The following is a 13,236-nucleotide window of genomic DNA, read 5'->3' on the forward strand; positions in this document are numbered from 1 at the left end:
ATTTTTAAAGCTATTTAAAATAACCAAAAGTTCACTTTGGGAGGCCAAGGCAGGCAGATCACTTGAGGTCAGGAGTTGGAGACCAGCCTGGCCAACATGGTGAAATCCCATCTCTACTAAAAATACAAGAATTAGCCGGGCGTGTTGGCAGGCACCTGTACTCCCAGCTACTTGGGTGGTTGACGTATGAGAATGGCTTGAACCTAAAAGGTGGAGGTTGCAGTGAGCTAAGATTGCACCACTGCACTCCAGTCTGGGTGACAGAGTGAGTGACTCTGTCTCGAAAAATAAAATAAAATTACCAAAAATTAAAAACAACTTGAATACCAGAGGAAAAGAAAATACTTGAATAAATTTTAATATATTTGTAAGGAATATCATACAACCGTTCAAAAATATGACTTAGAGAACATCATGACAAGGGAAAATGCCCACTGATATAATGTTCAATAAAAGTCAGTGTACGCAAGTTATATAGTATCATTACTGAATTAATTATACACATTCACATATAGAATATAGAGAGAATAAACTGGAAAGATAAGTTGACAGTGACTGTTGATGGTGGGACGATGTGTGAGTTTTATGTTCTTTCTTATGCATTCATTGTATTTATTAACCTTTCAAAAGTTAAAAAAAAAGAGTTCTCAATTATAAGATACAGAAAGCAGTATACAAGACCGCATTATTTCAGTAGGCAAAGCCCATAAATTGGTTTGACAAAAAGTGCAAGATATCTCAGATCCCATTTCCAGTAAAGAAGCAACATTTCCTTTCTTATTCATGAACTATATTAGCAAAGCAAACAAAGATGACAATGAAATCAAAAGCATGACAGAGTAACAGGATGCACGGTGCCTACTCATGAGTCCTGGACTGTAGCTATTAGGAGGATGTCTGTGTTGTCAAAGTTCAATTCTATTTGGTGGATGGAACATGGGAGATGGCCTTCGGAAAACTATAATCCAACAGGAAAAAAATGGAAATAACAGAAGATAATACAAAGGAGTATGGGAGCCCAGAAGACATGGTTAACTCTCCCTGTGAGAGGAAGGGGAAAATTTAGAAAGTTACCAACCTTTGAGCTGAGCCTTAAGTGATATTTATTTAATTTTCAAGGGAGCCCCACAGAAAGGGGTACCTTTCTTCCATTCTTGAATTATCAGCTGATTGAGAAATAATATCAGCGAATAGAGCAGACGGGAGACCAAACTATCACACATACTTGATAAAGTTGATATTGAAGAAGACTTTATAGCTTCAGGTAAGGTAAGTGGGTTTCCAATTCTGGACTCAGAAACAGACAGATTTATCCATCCAGTATTGCTAGGCCACAGCAAGCTTTATAATGGAGGGCAAGGCCCTTGGAAAACCTACACAGGAGAATCAGAGCAGAACACGTGTTCTCAACAGGCAGACTCACTCCAAGAAGAAAAGGAGAGGAAGAAGCTGAAATGCACACACCCGGTATGGTGGGCTGAGTGTGCCCCACACACCCACACATACTATGTGTATATATAGAGAAAGATATAATACACACATAGAGAGAGTCTGTAAACGTGGGCTCGTTTAGAAAAAGGATCTTTGCAGATGGAATTAAGTTAAGGACCATGAGATGAGATCATCCTGGATTAGAGTGGGCCCTAAATCAAATGGCAGGTGTTCTTAGAAGATAAGGGCAAAGGACAGACAGGAGAAAGCCTTGTGAAGATGAAGGCAGAAATTGGTGTGATGCATCTACAGGTTAAGAAACCTGGATTCAAACCAAGGATTTCAGAAACCCAGCACCCAAAACCAGGAGGGAGGCAGGGAATGAATTCTTCCTCAGAGCCTGCAAAAGAAACCAACCCAGTCCACACATTGATTTTGGACTTCTGGCCTCCAGCACTGTAAGAAAATCCATTTCTGTTGCTTTAAGTCACCCAGTTTCTGGTAATTTGTTACAGCAGCCATATACTGAGTTTCTCCTAAACTCAGCAGGCTGTGAGTGGAGAGAGGAGGGGGAGGCCAAATTATTCCCCAAGTGGAGCTTCCTCCACCTAGAAAATACTATGAGTGGGGAAGACACATCTCGTTCAAAAATAATAATAAAAGCCACTAACATTTTTCAAGTGCTTGCTATACCAGCCACAGTTTTGAGTGGTTCCATAAAGACTACACCAGGGACTATGCAGGGGAAGGGAATTCTAGGCCAAGGGGAAAAGCTCTGTGGGGCTTCCCCATCCCACACACTTCCTCATCTACTCCTATGCAACTTCCACCAATTTCAGGGACATTTATTTGGTCAAGAACAAAATACTTCCCACACACTTCCTCATCTATTCCTATACAACTTCCACCATTTCAAGGACATTTATTTGGACATTTACTGTGATTTACAGCTTTGAATCTTCAGGTTTCCCACATCCTCTGATAACAAAAATACAGGCAGTGTTTGTTTAATTATAAAATTTTTATAAATATCATATAAGGCTTGTGAAAAACATGGGCGTATTAGTCAGTGTTCTGCAGACAAACAGAATCAACAGAATGTATATAAATAAATAAACACACACACACACAGAGAGAGAGAGATTGAAAGCTTAAAATAAGGAATGGACTCACCTGATTGTGAGGGCTGGCAAGTTCAAAATCTGCAAGGCAGGCCAGCAGCCTGCAGACCTAGGGAAAAGTTGATGTTGCAATCTTGAGTTCAGAAACAATCTGGGGGCAGAATTTCTTCTTCCTCGGGGGACCTCAGTCTTTTTTCTTAAGACCCTCAACTGACTAAAGGAGATTCATTCACATTATGGAGGGTAATCTGGTTTCCTCCAAGTCTATTTATTTAAATATCAGTCGTGTGTAAAAAATACTTTCACAGCAACATTTAGACTAGTGTTTGACCCTAGAGGCTTCTTTGCCTCGCTTAGTCCCATTCCTGTGCCATCATCCAAGTTTTGGAATTTCAGCATCAGGGTCCAAGCCTGGTTCATGTGACTACAACCACATTGCTATGCAGTGAGCAATGAAGGGTCTCCCTCTTCAGCTTCCACAGACAACTAAGGCACTCTAGCCAAACTATACACACAATGGGAAATTGCCCCCATATAGGAGCCACATCAGAGACAATGACTCTGAGCTGTTCCTTCAGTCTTTCTTCCATGCATAATACTGGGGTTGGGATGCAAAAATGACTTTATGTTTCTTAGCATAGTTTTTTGGTTCTCAGAAAATACACAACATTCTCAAGTGAAATTTCCCCCCAAATTTCCTCCTAACCAGCCTCATGCCCGATGTCTGACCTGTGTAACCCCTTGCAATACATGACTCGAGAAAATGATATATTTTAAGTCAATCACATGTTAAATTTATACTTTGATTGCCAATATTTGAGCAGTGACCAATTACCCACTCTGTTAATTATTTTCTAAAATCATTGTGGTTTGCCTGTGAAAGTCCATGGATATCTAAGTCATTATAGGCAAGAAGATTGACAGCCAAAAACCCCTCATACCCGCACACATTCTAATGACAAAATCCTACCAGAGAATCAACACCAATACTATTTTTTAAAAACCCAGAGTGTGGAATGTACTAAACCACTGGCCGATTTCACTTTAACAGTAATACTTATACAAAGGGGAAAAGCTTTTGAAGCGTAAGCAGTTTAATAAGGAGAGAAAATAGACATTCAAACAAATCATAAATGGAAGGAAACTGTAGAACAATGCAATGTTCAAACTGGCCATTCAGGGTAACTTCTTCTTTTTTAAAATTTAAACTATGTTTACTTTAAATTGACATAGTTTCATCTTTCACAAAGCATAGTCAGAAGTCACTTTTTTAAAAATTTCACTTTCTTTAATGGCAAAATAATCACTCACATCCTAGCTGCAGGTTTATTTGCAGTTTTGCTCTGTCTTCATAAAGCTGATTCAGTTGACAGTTGCCAAGGTGACGGCCTTTTTACAAGACACTTTGTTTATGGAGAAGAGTTAAAGGATAAGCACTTTTCACTTGAGACTTTCTAGAAAAATGATACTTGCATTTGCCATACATGCCACTCCAGGTCAAATTTTAAAGACAAGAGAATGAAGAGATGTTGTGAGACTTAATTAAATTAAGGACAAATGTACTCTGTAAACAAAAGCTTTAAAGTTTCCTAGCCAGTGTCTATTTTTCAACCCTGTACTTTTTGACTATTTAAGCTGTGAAACGCAGAGCTCATAGTTGCCTCTAAGATTTAAAGAAATATACTTGTTATTACATGGCTCAAGGAGCAGATATAAGTAGTCAAAATAATCACATAAAGAGAAAATTTTGAAAATTAGTTGTTTTAATTTACTTGAAATGCATTGATCCGCATCACCTCCTACCAGATGAATTAGTGTTATGTTTGCACAGATGTTTACCATCCATTGTTGTTGTTATTATTCTTATTAAAGAAATCACTGCAAATGGTAGGAATATCCAGAAGGATAAACCCAAATCTGCTATTCTGAGTACAACCAGTTGCCCTACATTCAACCTTCCTAAGCTGCTATATTTCTTGAGGAAATTTCTCACCACCCAATTCCCACCTTCTCTCCTCAACAGCTAGTGGTATGATGTCAATGAGTAGAGCTTTTCAATCCATTTCTGCTCAGGCATAGGAATGTGATGTGATGGGACCCAGTGGGAGTACTGCAAAGGCTTCTGAGTAGATGTTCCTCACTTGTGAAAGAAGACACAACACAGAGCCATTCCATTTTTCTCCTCTGGATTCTATCATCTGTGAGTACAGTCTGTCATGGACATCTTGTTAAAATGTGGACAAAAACCAACGTGCTGGATATGACAGAGTGGAAAGTGAAATTTAAAAAAAAACAAACCCTAGGACTATGATGGCATTGCTAAGCAGCTGAAGTAACCCAGGAATCACTTTTCCTCCAAATGTTGTATTTCAAGAGATACATAATGTGTTTTCATCATTTAAACAACCTGCAGTTATTTTCTGTTACTTAAGGCAAAAGCACCCCGGTTGATTGTGACGTGTTGCAAAAATGGCCACCATTCTTCTTCCCTCCCTGTGTCTACAGCCTGTGCAATGCAACTCTGCCTCTCCTTTCAAGAGACAATTTATTCATCCCTTGGATCTGGTGAGGCTTGTGACCTGCCTGTGGCAATAGAATGTAGCAGAAGTAACAGTGAAAAGTTCAGAACCTGGGCTTCAAGAGGCTTTGTATAGTTCCTTTCTCCCTTGTAGACTTCTAATGCCATTATATAAAGAAGACGAGGTTAGACTGTGGAGGAAGAGAGATCCTGTGGAGAGTGACCCAGTTTCCCCACTGTCTCTGCTGAGCTGTCAAACCACCAAGCCCCAGTCAACTTATCAGCTGATCATGGATACTTAAGTGAATTCAGCCAAGATCAGCCAAGCCAGCCCAGACCAGAACTTCCCAGGAATCCCAGCCCAATTGCCAAACTACAGAATTAAGAATTAAATAAGTGGTTATTTTAAACCATCATATTGTGGGATTACTTGTTACATAGCAAAAACTAATTGATACATAGATAAAAGTAAAACTCTAGATTATTACTAAGAGCAACAACTTCCCTTAAGTGAATGTTGCATTATATAATCATTGAATATATATTTATCTTGGAATTGGAAATAGATACATATGTGTACAGCCAAAATTAAATCATTAAATATATAGTACAGATGAGACTCTTGCCAGGTGTGGAAATGGAACAATTGAAGGTAATAATGGCATCCTACCACCATTTCCAATTTTTGACCTATTGTAAGGTTGTCCTTGTTAATGGGAGAGAGGAGAGAATAGAAAGAAAGGATGGCTAGTATAAAACTGTACACAATCTGAAACCATTCATATTTGGCATCAGCAAATGGTATTTGTGTGCATTCATGAACCAAATCTTTTCTTTTCTTCTTTCCTTGGACTGACATTGAGGGTAAATTGCATTCTCCGTGCACTCAGTAATCAAGTGAGGAATACGCAGCTTAGAAATCTTCTCACAGGAAGGGACTTGCAACCTGCAATCAACTTAATTATAAAATTTTAGAGCACAAAGCCTTAGAAAATGCCTAGTTCAACTTCCCACTCCCCAGTTCAATGCAGTCATCTTCTTTTTAACATTGATTCCATTCAGCAGTCTCTTATGTGCAAGTGACTATGCAGCAGGGAATTCAGGAAGAGTAATGAGCATCTCTGCCTTCAAGGAGATTAGCATTTGGTAGCAAAGGTGAGAGACTTACATAAATAAGATCCCAGCGCAAAGTGTTAAGGAGACCTAAATACTAGGAGTTCAAGGGAAGAAAGATCTCTCCTATAGTGGACATAGGAAAGAGGTAGCATTGGAAATGGGCCTTTAAGGATGGATATGGGCTGGGCACGGTGGCTCACTCCTGTAATCCTAGCACTTTGGGTGTCCAGGGCAGGTGCTTCACCTGAGGTCAGGAGTTCAAGACCAGTCTGGCCAACATGGTGAAACCCCATCTCTATAAAAATACAAAAATTAGCTGGCCATGGGGGCATACGTCTGCGGCCCCAGCTACTTGAGAGTCTGAGGTGGGAGAATAGCTTGGATGCAGGAGGCAGAGGTTGCAATGAGTTGAGATGGGATGGATACGCATTTAACACATGATAGTGAAGAGGGAGGAGAAAGTTCCAGATTGAGGAATTATGAGCATAGTATGGAGACAGAAAACAACAAACCAGTGTGTCAGGAGTATCAAATGCTGATAATAACCTTTCAGCATTTATTATATGAGCATTCTGGATTATAATCTTCCACACTTTCCTATCCAGCCTTCTTCATGTAAGTAAAAAGCCTGTCCCTGGCCAGGCGCGGTGGCTCATGCCTGTAATCCCAGCACTTTGGGAGGCTGAGGCGGGCGGATCACCAGGTCAAAAGATTGAGACCATTCTGGTCAACATGGTGAAACCCCGTCTCTACTAAAAATACAAAAATTAGCTGGGCGTGGCAGCGTATATCTGTAGTCCCAGCTCCTCAGGAGGCAGAGGCAGGAGAATCACTTGAACCCGGGAGGCAGAGGTTGCAGTGAGCTTAGATGGCGCCACTGCACTCCAGCCTGGCGACAGAGAGAGACTCCGTCTCAAAAAAAAAAAAAACAAAAAAAAAACCTGTCCCTTCACCTAGCTGCTCCAGCCGAAACCTAGGAGGCATCCTTGATTTCCTCCCCTCCCTCAAACCCAATATCCAAACCATTATAAAGCCCAGTCAGCTCTAACCACCAAGATATGTCTCACCACCTCTATCCCCACCAGCTGAGTGTAATCCATCTTCTTCCATAATATCTTCCTAACTTGGCTTGCTTCCTCCACTCTTAACCTCTTCCAGTGTAGTCCTCACACAGCAGCCTGAGTGAGCTTCATAAAATGTAAATCAGGTCCTGTCACCCCTCCACTGGAGGGGAGCCTCTGGTGGTTTCCTGTCCCACTGGGAATAAAATCCAAACTCCAAGGGCTTGTAGTATTTAACCTCTGCATCATCTGGTCTCACTTATTATGACTTTCTCACTTGCCCACTGTGCCTTGGCCACACTGACCTTTAACTCTACTTTAATTCTCTGAGCTCTTCCCCTCTTTAAGGCTTTTGTAGCCTCCATACCCCCGTCTGGAACGCAGACCCATGGCTTGTCCTCTCATTTCATTCAAACATCTTCTCAAATGTCATCTTCTCAAATGTCATCTTCCCAGAGATGCCTTCCCTGACCATCTAGGAGATCCCCCATCTCCCTCATTCCCTGTATCCTGCTTCATCTTTTATTTTTCTAATCTCCCAAGACTCGGTCATCTATATCCTGCTTCATCTTCTTCCTAGTGCTTTTCATTACCTGAAATTATACTTTATATTTGTTTGTTCACTTACTTCTTATCTGCATTAGTATTAGTTTCCTGTTGCTGCTGCAAAAAATTATCACAAACATAGTGGCTTAAACAACACAAATGTATTGTCTTACACTTCTGGAGATCAGAAGTCTGAAATGCATCTTAATGGGTCTCACTAAAGCCAAGATTTCAGTAGGACTATGCTCCTTCTTGGGGCTTTAGGGGAAAATTCATTTCCTTTCCTTTTCAGTTTTTTTTTTGTTTTTTGTTTGTTTGTTTTGTTTTGTTTTGTTTTGTTTTTTTGAGATGGAGTCTTGCTCTGTCAGCCAGGTTGGAGTGCAGTGGCATGATCTCAGCTGACTGCATCCTCCGCCTCCCAGGTTCAAGTAATTCTTCTGTCTCAGCCTCCTGAGTAGCTGGGACTACAGGTGCACGCCACCACATCTGGCTAATTTTTTTGTATTTTTGGTAGAGACAGGGTTTCACCATATTAGTCAGGTTGGTCTCGAACTCCTGACCTCGGGTGATCCACCCACCTCAGCCTCCCAAAGTACTGGGATTGCAGGCATGAGCCACCGCGTGCAGCCTCCTTTCCAGTCTTGTAGAAAAAGATTCTACATTCCTTGGCTTGAGTTCGCCTTCCATCCTCAAAGTCAGCAGCAGCAGGTCAACTCCTCCTCACATGGCATCACTCTGACACTCACTCTCCTGCCTCCCTCTTCCTTCTTTTAAGGACCCTTGTGATTCCATTGGGCCCACCTGGATAATCCAGGCTGCTATCTCTATTGCAAAATCAGCTGATGAGCAACCTTAATTCCATCTGCAACCTTAACTCCCCTTTGCCATGTAACCTACCATGTTCATAGGTTTTGGAGACTAAAACATGGACATCTTTGTTTAGTGGGGTGGCATTATTCTACCTCCCACCCCACAAACACTAGAAGGTAAGTTTCATGAGGGGCAGAACTGGGCCTCCTTCATCATTCTCCCATGCCTGGCACATAGCGATGTATAATACTCCATATATGTTAGTTAACTAAATTCTTGAATGCAACCTACTGTTCCAAGAGTTTTAAATGTATTAAACCAATTCCATCATCACTACTACTCTGTGAAGTAAGAACAATTTTTATCTTCATTTACATTTGAGGAAATAGAAGCACAGAGAAATTAAGTAACTTGCCTAAGATCACATAATTAGCAAGTGCCAGAGCCAGGGCACAAATGGAAGCACACACACTCTAAGGCCTGTGCTCTTGACCACTGTGCTACATCCTCCTCACCAGGGAGTCATGGAAAAGATAAGGTAGGGCCCCAGTAGAACCTTCCTTGAATGAACTTTGGCCTAACTGGTAAGCACAAGTTGGGAGAATGCCATTCTCTCTCACACATGCCCATTCAGTCTCTGTCTAGATACTGTTGATGGAGACAAACTCACTATTTGAGGAGGAAGCTTACTTCGATCTTTCAGCCAGGTCTGGTTTTGGTCCAGCTAACCACAGCCACCCACAGATTCCTGAGGATACTTTCAAGCTAAATGCAAACTCATTTTTCCTGAGCAGGCCTTCTACACAGAATTTTTCTCTGCTTTCCTACTCTGGTAAAATGGGCTGGGCCTTGGGTAAGTGTGGGACCCACCACCACCTTCACTTCGATGCTAGATCAGAGCCAGCCTCAGCAATCAACTTATGTGGGCTTTCTCTTGGATTCCACTCTGCTCTCACTCAAAGACCAAAAACCTCTACTCTACACACAACACCCCTTGCTCCAAAACTCAGCACCCAGAACGTCTCAGAGGAGGGAGAGTAAGTGAGAGACTTTCATAACCATTTCCCTTCATTCCTCCCACAAATTTCCAGCTCCCAGGCCAGGAGAGGGGGTGGGTAAGGCATTGTTCTAAAGGAACCCCATTGAGTGTCTGATGAACACCAGGGCCCCTCCCTCAGGAGGGTGGAAAGGAGAATGGAGAATGGGTGGACAACAGAGAGTATTTTTCTTTTTCTGGCCAATAATCCAGAAAATGGATAATTCCCACAAACATAATCAAGTTAGTATTTGGCAATAGACTTGCTAGTCAACCAATGACTTCCAGTGCGTGTGGGATTTTTAAAGGGAAATTTACTTAGTCATTTTAGTAAGAATATTCTTTGGAGAAAAATTTTTCGAAGAAGACCAATAAGGCTAAAGTCAAAATATTATCTCCAGGTCTGTGCCATAAAAGCTGTCCAGGGTACATTATCTCCCCTTTGATCTAGCTACCTTACCCACACATCTACACATTCTCATTCTCTCTCTCTCTCTCTCTCTCTGTCTCCCTCTTTGTCTACTATACACACAAATATACACACTTAACCATCTCAACCATACACATGCATTCATTCATATAGACACTCATGCACTTCCTCTTGGTATTTCCCAGTTACCCAGGAGTATTTCCCAGTTACCCAAGAATTCTCCTGGCCCTTCTCCTGGATGTTGTCCTGCTCTACATGTGCAGACACTTGCATAATAGCAGCACTGGAGTTGCTGAGAGCCAACGAAGTAGGCTGTGGGTATCAGTCCCTACACGTAAGTTGGTTTCTCAGCTCCACCACTTAATATCTATGTGACTTCAGGCAAATTAACTGCTCTCAGCCTCTGTTTCTGTGTCTGAAATTGGCAAAGTAATATCTATCTCATGCTCAATATTGAGCACCAACTATGCGACCAGCATTGTTCAGGTGCTGGGGGTACAGCAATAAAAAAGATGAAATTCCTGCTCTTGGGAAGCTTGTCCTCTAACGGGGAGGAAATGGGTCTCTACCAAAAAAAAAAAAAAAGGATGATTTCAGATAAAAACTATTAAAAATAGAACACAGTAATATGATAGAAATTTAGGGGGAAGATGTGGTAGGCAGCTTCAAAGATGGCCACTAACAATCCTCGCCTCCTTGTATTTATCCCCTTGTGGGTTCCTCTTCATGTAGAGTGGGCTGACCCAGGTAATCAATAAGATATTGTGGCAACGGGAGGGTGTTATGTCCAAGCACAGGTCATGAAACACATTGCAGCTACCAAATCACTCTCTTGGGTCACTCATTCTTGGGAAACCAATAGCCATGTTGAGAGAACACTCAAGTGTTCTAACGGACAGTCCTAGGGTGACGTGGTAATGAATGAAACCTCTTGCCCATAGCCAGCACCAAGCTTGCCAATGGCCAGAGCCAGCCTACCATGTTGAAAGTCATCCTCCAACCCTGGTCAAGGCTTCAGAAGACTGTATCCTGCAGATTCGAAAGAGACGTCAAGCCAGAACCACCCAGCCAAGTTGCTCCAGAATCCCTGGCCCATAGAAACTGTGAGAAGAGCCGGGCGCGGTGGCTCAAGCCTGTAATCCCAGCACTTTGGGAGGCTGAGACGGGCGGATCACAAGGTCAGGAGATCGAGACCATCCTGGCTAACACAGTGAAACCCCGTCTCTACTAAAAAAAATACAAAAAAAGCTAGCCGGGTGAGGTGGCGGGCGCCTGTAGTCCCAGCTACTCGGGAGGCTGAGGCAGGAGAATGGCGTGAACCCGGGAGGCGGAGCTTGCAGTGAGCTGAGATCCAGCCACTGCACTCCAGCCCGGGTGACAGAGCGAGACTCCGTCTCAAAAAAAAAAAAAAAAAAAAAGAAACTGTGAGACGATACATTTTATTATTGTTTTAAGTCATGAAGAGTTGAAGTAATTTGTTACACAGCAATAGATAATGTATACAGGGAGCTTTGAATAGGATAAGGGAAGGCTTCAGTAAGCTTCATTAAACTTGGGTTATTGTGAGGATTAACTAAAAAACTAAAAAAAGTCTTTAGCAAAGGGTTAGGTTTTTAGTCCATGCACAGTAAACCTCAGCTATAGTAATTTTATTCTTTGTGGTAAGATTAATCTTCATCCAACACCCTCATATTGCAGATGAGGACCTTGGGATCTAGGAACTTCAGACATTTGCCCATATGCTACAAAGCAAGTGTTGGCCAAGCTAAGCTGGAGGCTAGGTCTTCTTCTAGGCCCTAAGCCACACCTCTTTCTTCTACACTCTGTTGCTTCCCTCCTTGCATAAAAAGCTGCTGGAACGAGAATCTGGCAAATCTGCACAGAGATTCAAACTCCACTGAGTCTGCTCCATACCCTTGGACATGGAGACAGAGCAAGGGACAGAGAGATGATGGGTGTGGTATATGTGGGACCGGCAACTCCACAGTTGCCCACAAGGACTTCTTCAGAAGCCAATAGCCATCCAGGTGAACATTTCTGGATTTCCATGGAATGCTCTCTTCCTTGCTAATTGCTGTTAGGAGCTCAACAGCTGTTTTTAATATTTTGATGCTAGTCACCTAAAGGGCCATGGAGAGAAGGAAAGAGAGAAAGGCAGATTGTCTGCAAAGCCTAGAAGACTATCTGTACCTCAGCTCCAAAGAGTTTAGCACAGGCTGGTTCCCATGTGCTGCTTTCCTCATTCTTCCCTGGGGTCAAGGATGCGGCCAGCTTTCCTCTCTTGGTGGCCGCCACACCCATTCTCTCCCTGGGCTTTCTGTCCTTCCCTCCACCCCCACGACCAGCTGTGGAGTTGCACATGACCCGTGTCCCTCCCTCCTTTCTTATATCCTCTCAAAGATGAGCTCACAGGCTCTGCTTGTTATAAGAGATTCATTGCTGGTCACTATAGAGAAACAGACAACAGACAATGAAAATAACCAAAGTGGGAGAAATTACAAAACAGTAGAATCTTTTGATGTGACCACACCACTCCCTCACTTAAAATCTCTGGGTCACTCTGCCTCCCTACAGAACAAATACAGAAATCCTCAAAGAGGCACACAAAGTTCTTCAAGATCTTGCCTAAGTTCAAATCCTTACTCTGTGCTTGCCAGCTGTGTGCCCATGAGCAAGTTATTTAATCTCTTTGTGCCTCATTTTCTTCTAATATAAAAAGCTAAAAATATAGGGTTGCTGTTAGAATTATTTAAATGAGTTAACACATAGAAAACCTTAGATCCACCTCTGGCATATATCAAGTGTTCAATAAATGGCATCTACCCCGATGATGATGATGATGATGATGATGATGATGATGATGACACCTCTGCAAACTTACCCATTACTTCCTGCCTTCACCTGCTTGAAAAGCCCTCACACATGTACCATGCTGTTCATCACCTCCATGTTTTCTTGCTCTGTTTTCCTGGACCTAGACAGCCTTCACCTTCCCTCAAGCCTGGTTCACATCCAGGTCTTTAGAGATGTGAAGTTTGCTAGTCAAGCCAAATTCTTTGGAAAGCATTCAATGCCTATCCCATCATCACCACAGGCTGGCTCTGGGACCCCTCGTCTGTGCTCCTGTAACATCCTATGCGTATCTCTATCATTATCTAAGAATATGT

The 13,236-nt window shown here is 42.2% G+C and overlaps 1 long non-coding RNA gene across 1 annotated transcript in view; it reads right to left on the reverse strand.

Moving 5' to 3' along the window:
- The window catches only part of LOC144341140 (uncharacterized), a 166,537-nt gene that overhangs the window by 141,899 nt on the left and 11,402 nt on the right, over positions 1-13,236 (reverse strand). The window contains exon 2 of the long non-coding RNA XR_013417811.1: positions 2,605-2,661. This is a non-coding gene — a long non-coding RNA (uncharacterized LOC144341140). The remainder of the gene's footprint in view (positions 1-2,604; positions 2,662-13,236) is intronic.

The sequence above is a fragment of the Macaca mulatta genome, chromosome 5, assembly GCF_049350105.2.
Source record: "Macaca mulatta isolate MMU2019108-1 chromosome 5, T2T-MMU8v2.0, whole genome shotgun sequence".
In the NCBI taxonomy this organism is placed as follows: Eukaryota; Metazoa; Chordata; class Mammalia; order Primates; family Cercopithecidae; genus Macaca; species Macaca mulatta.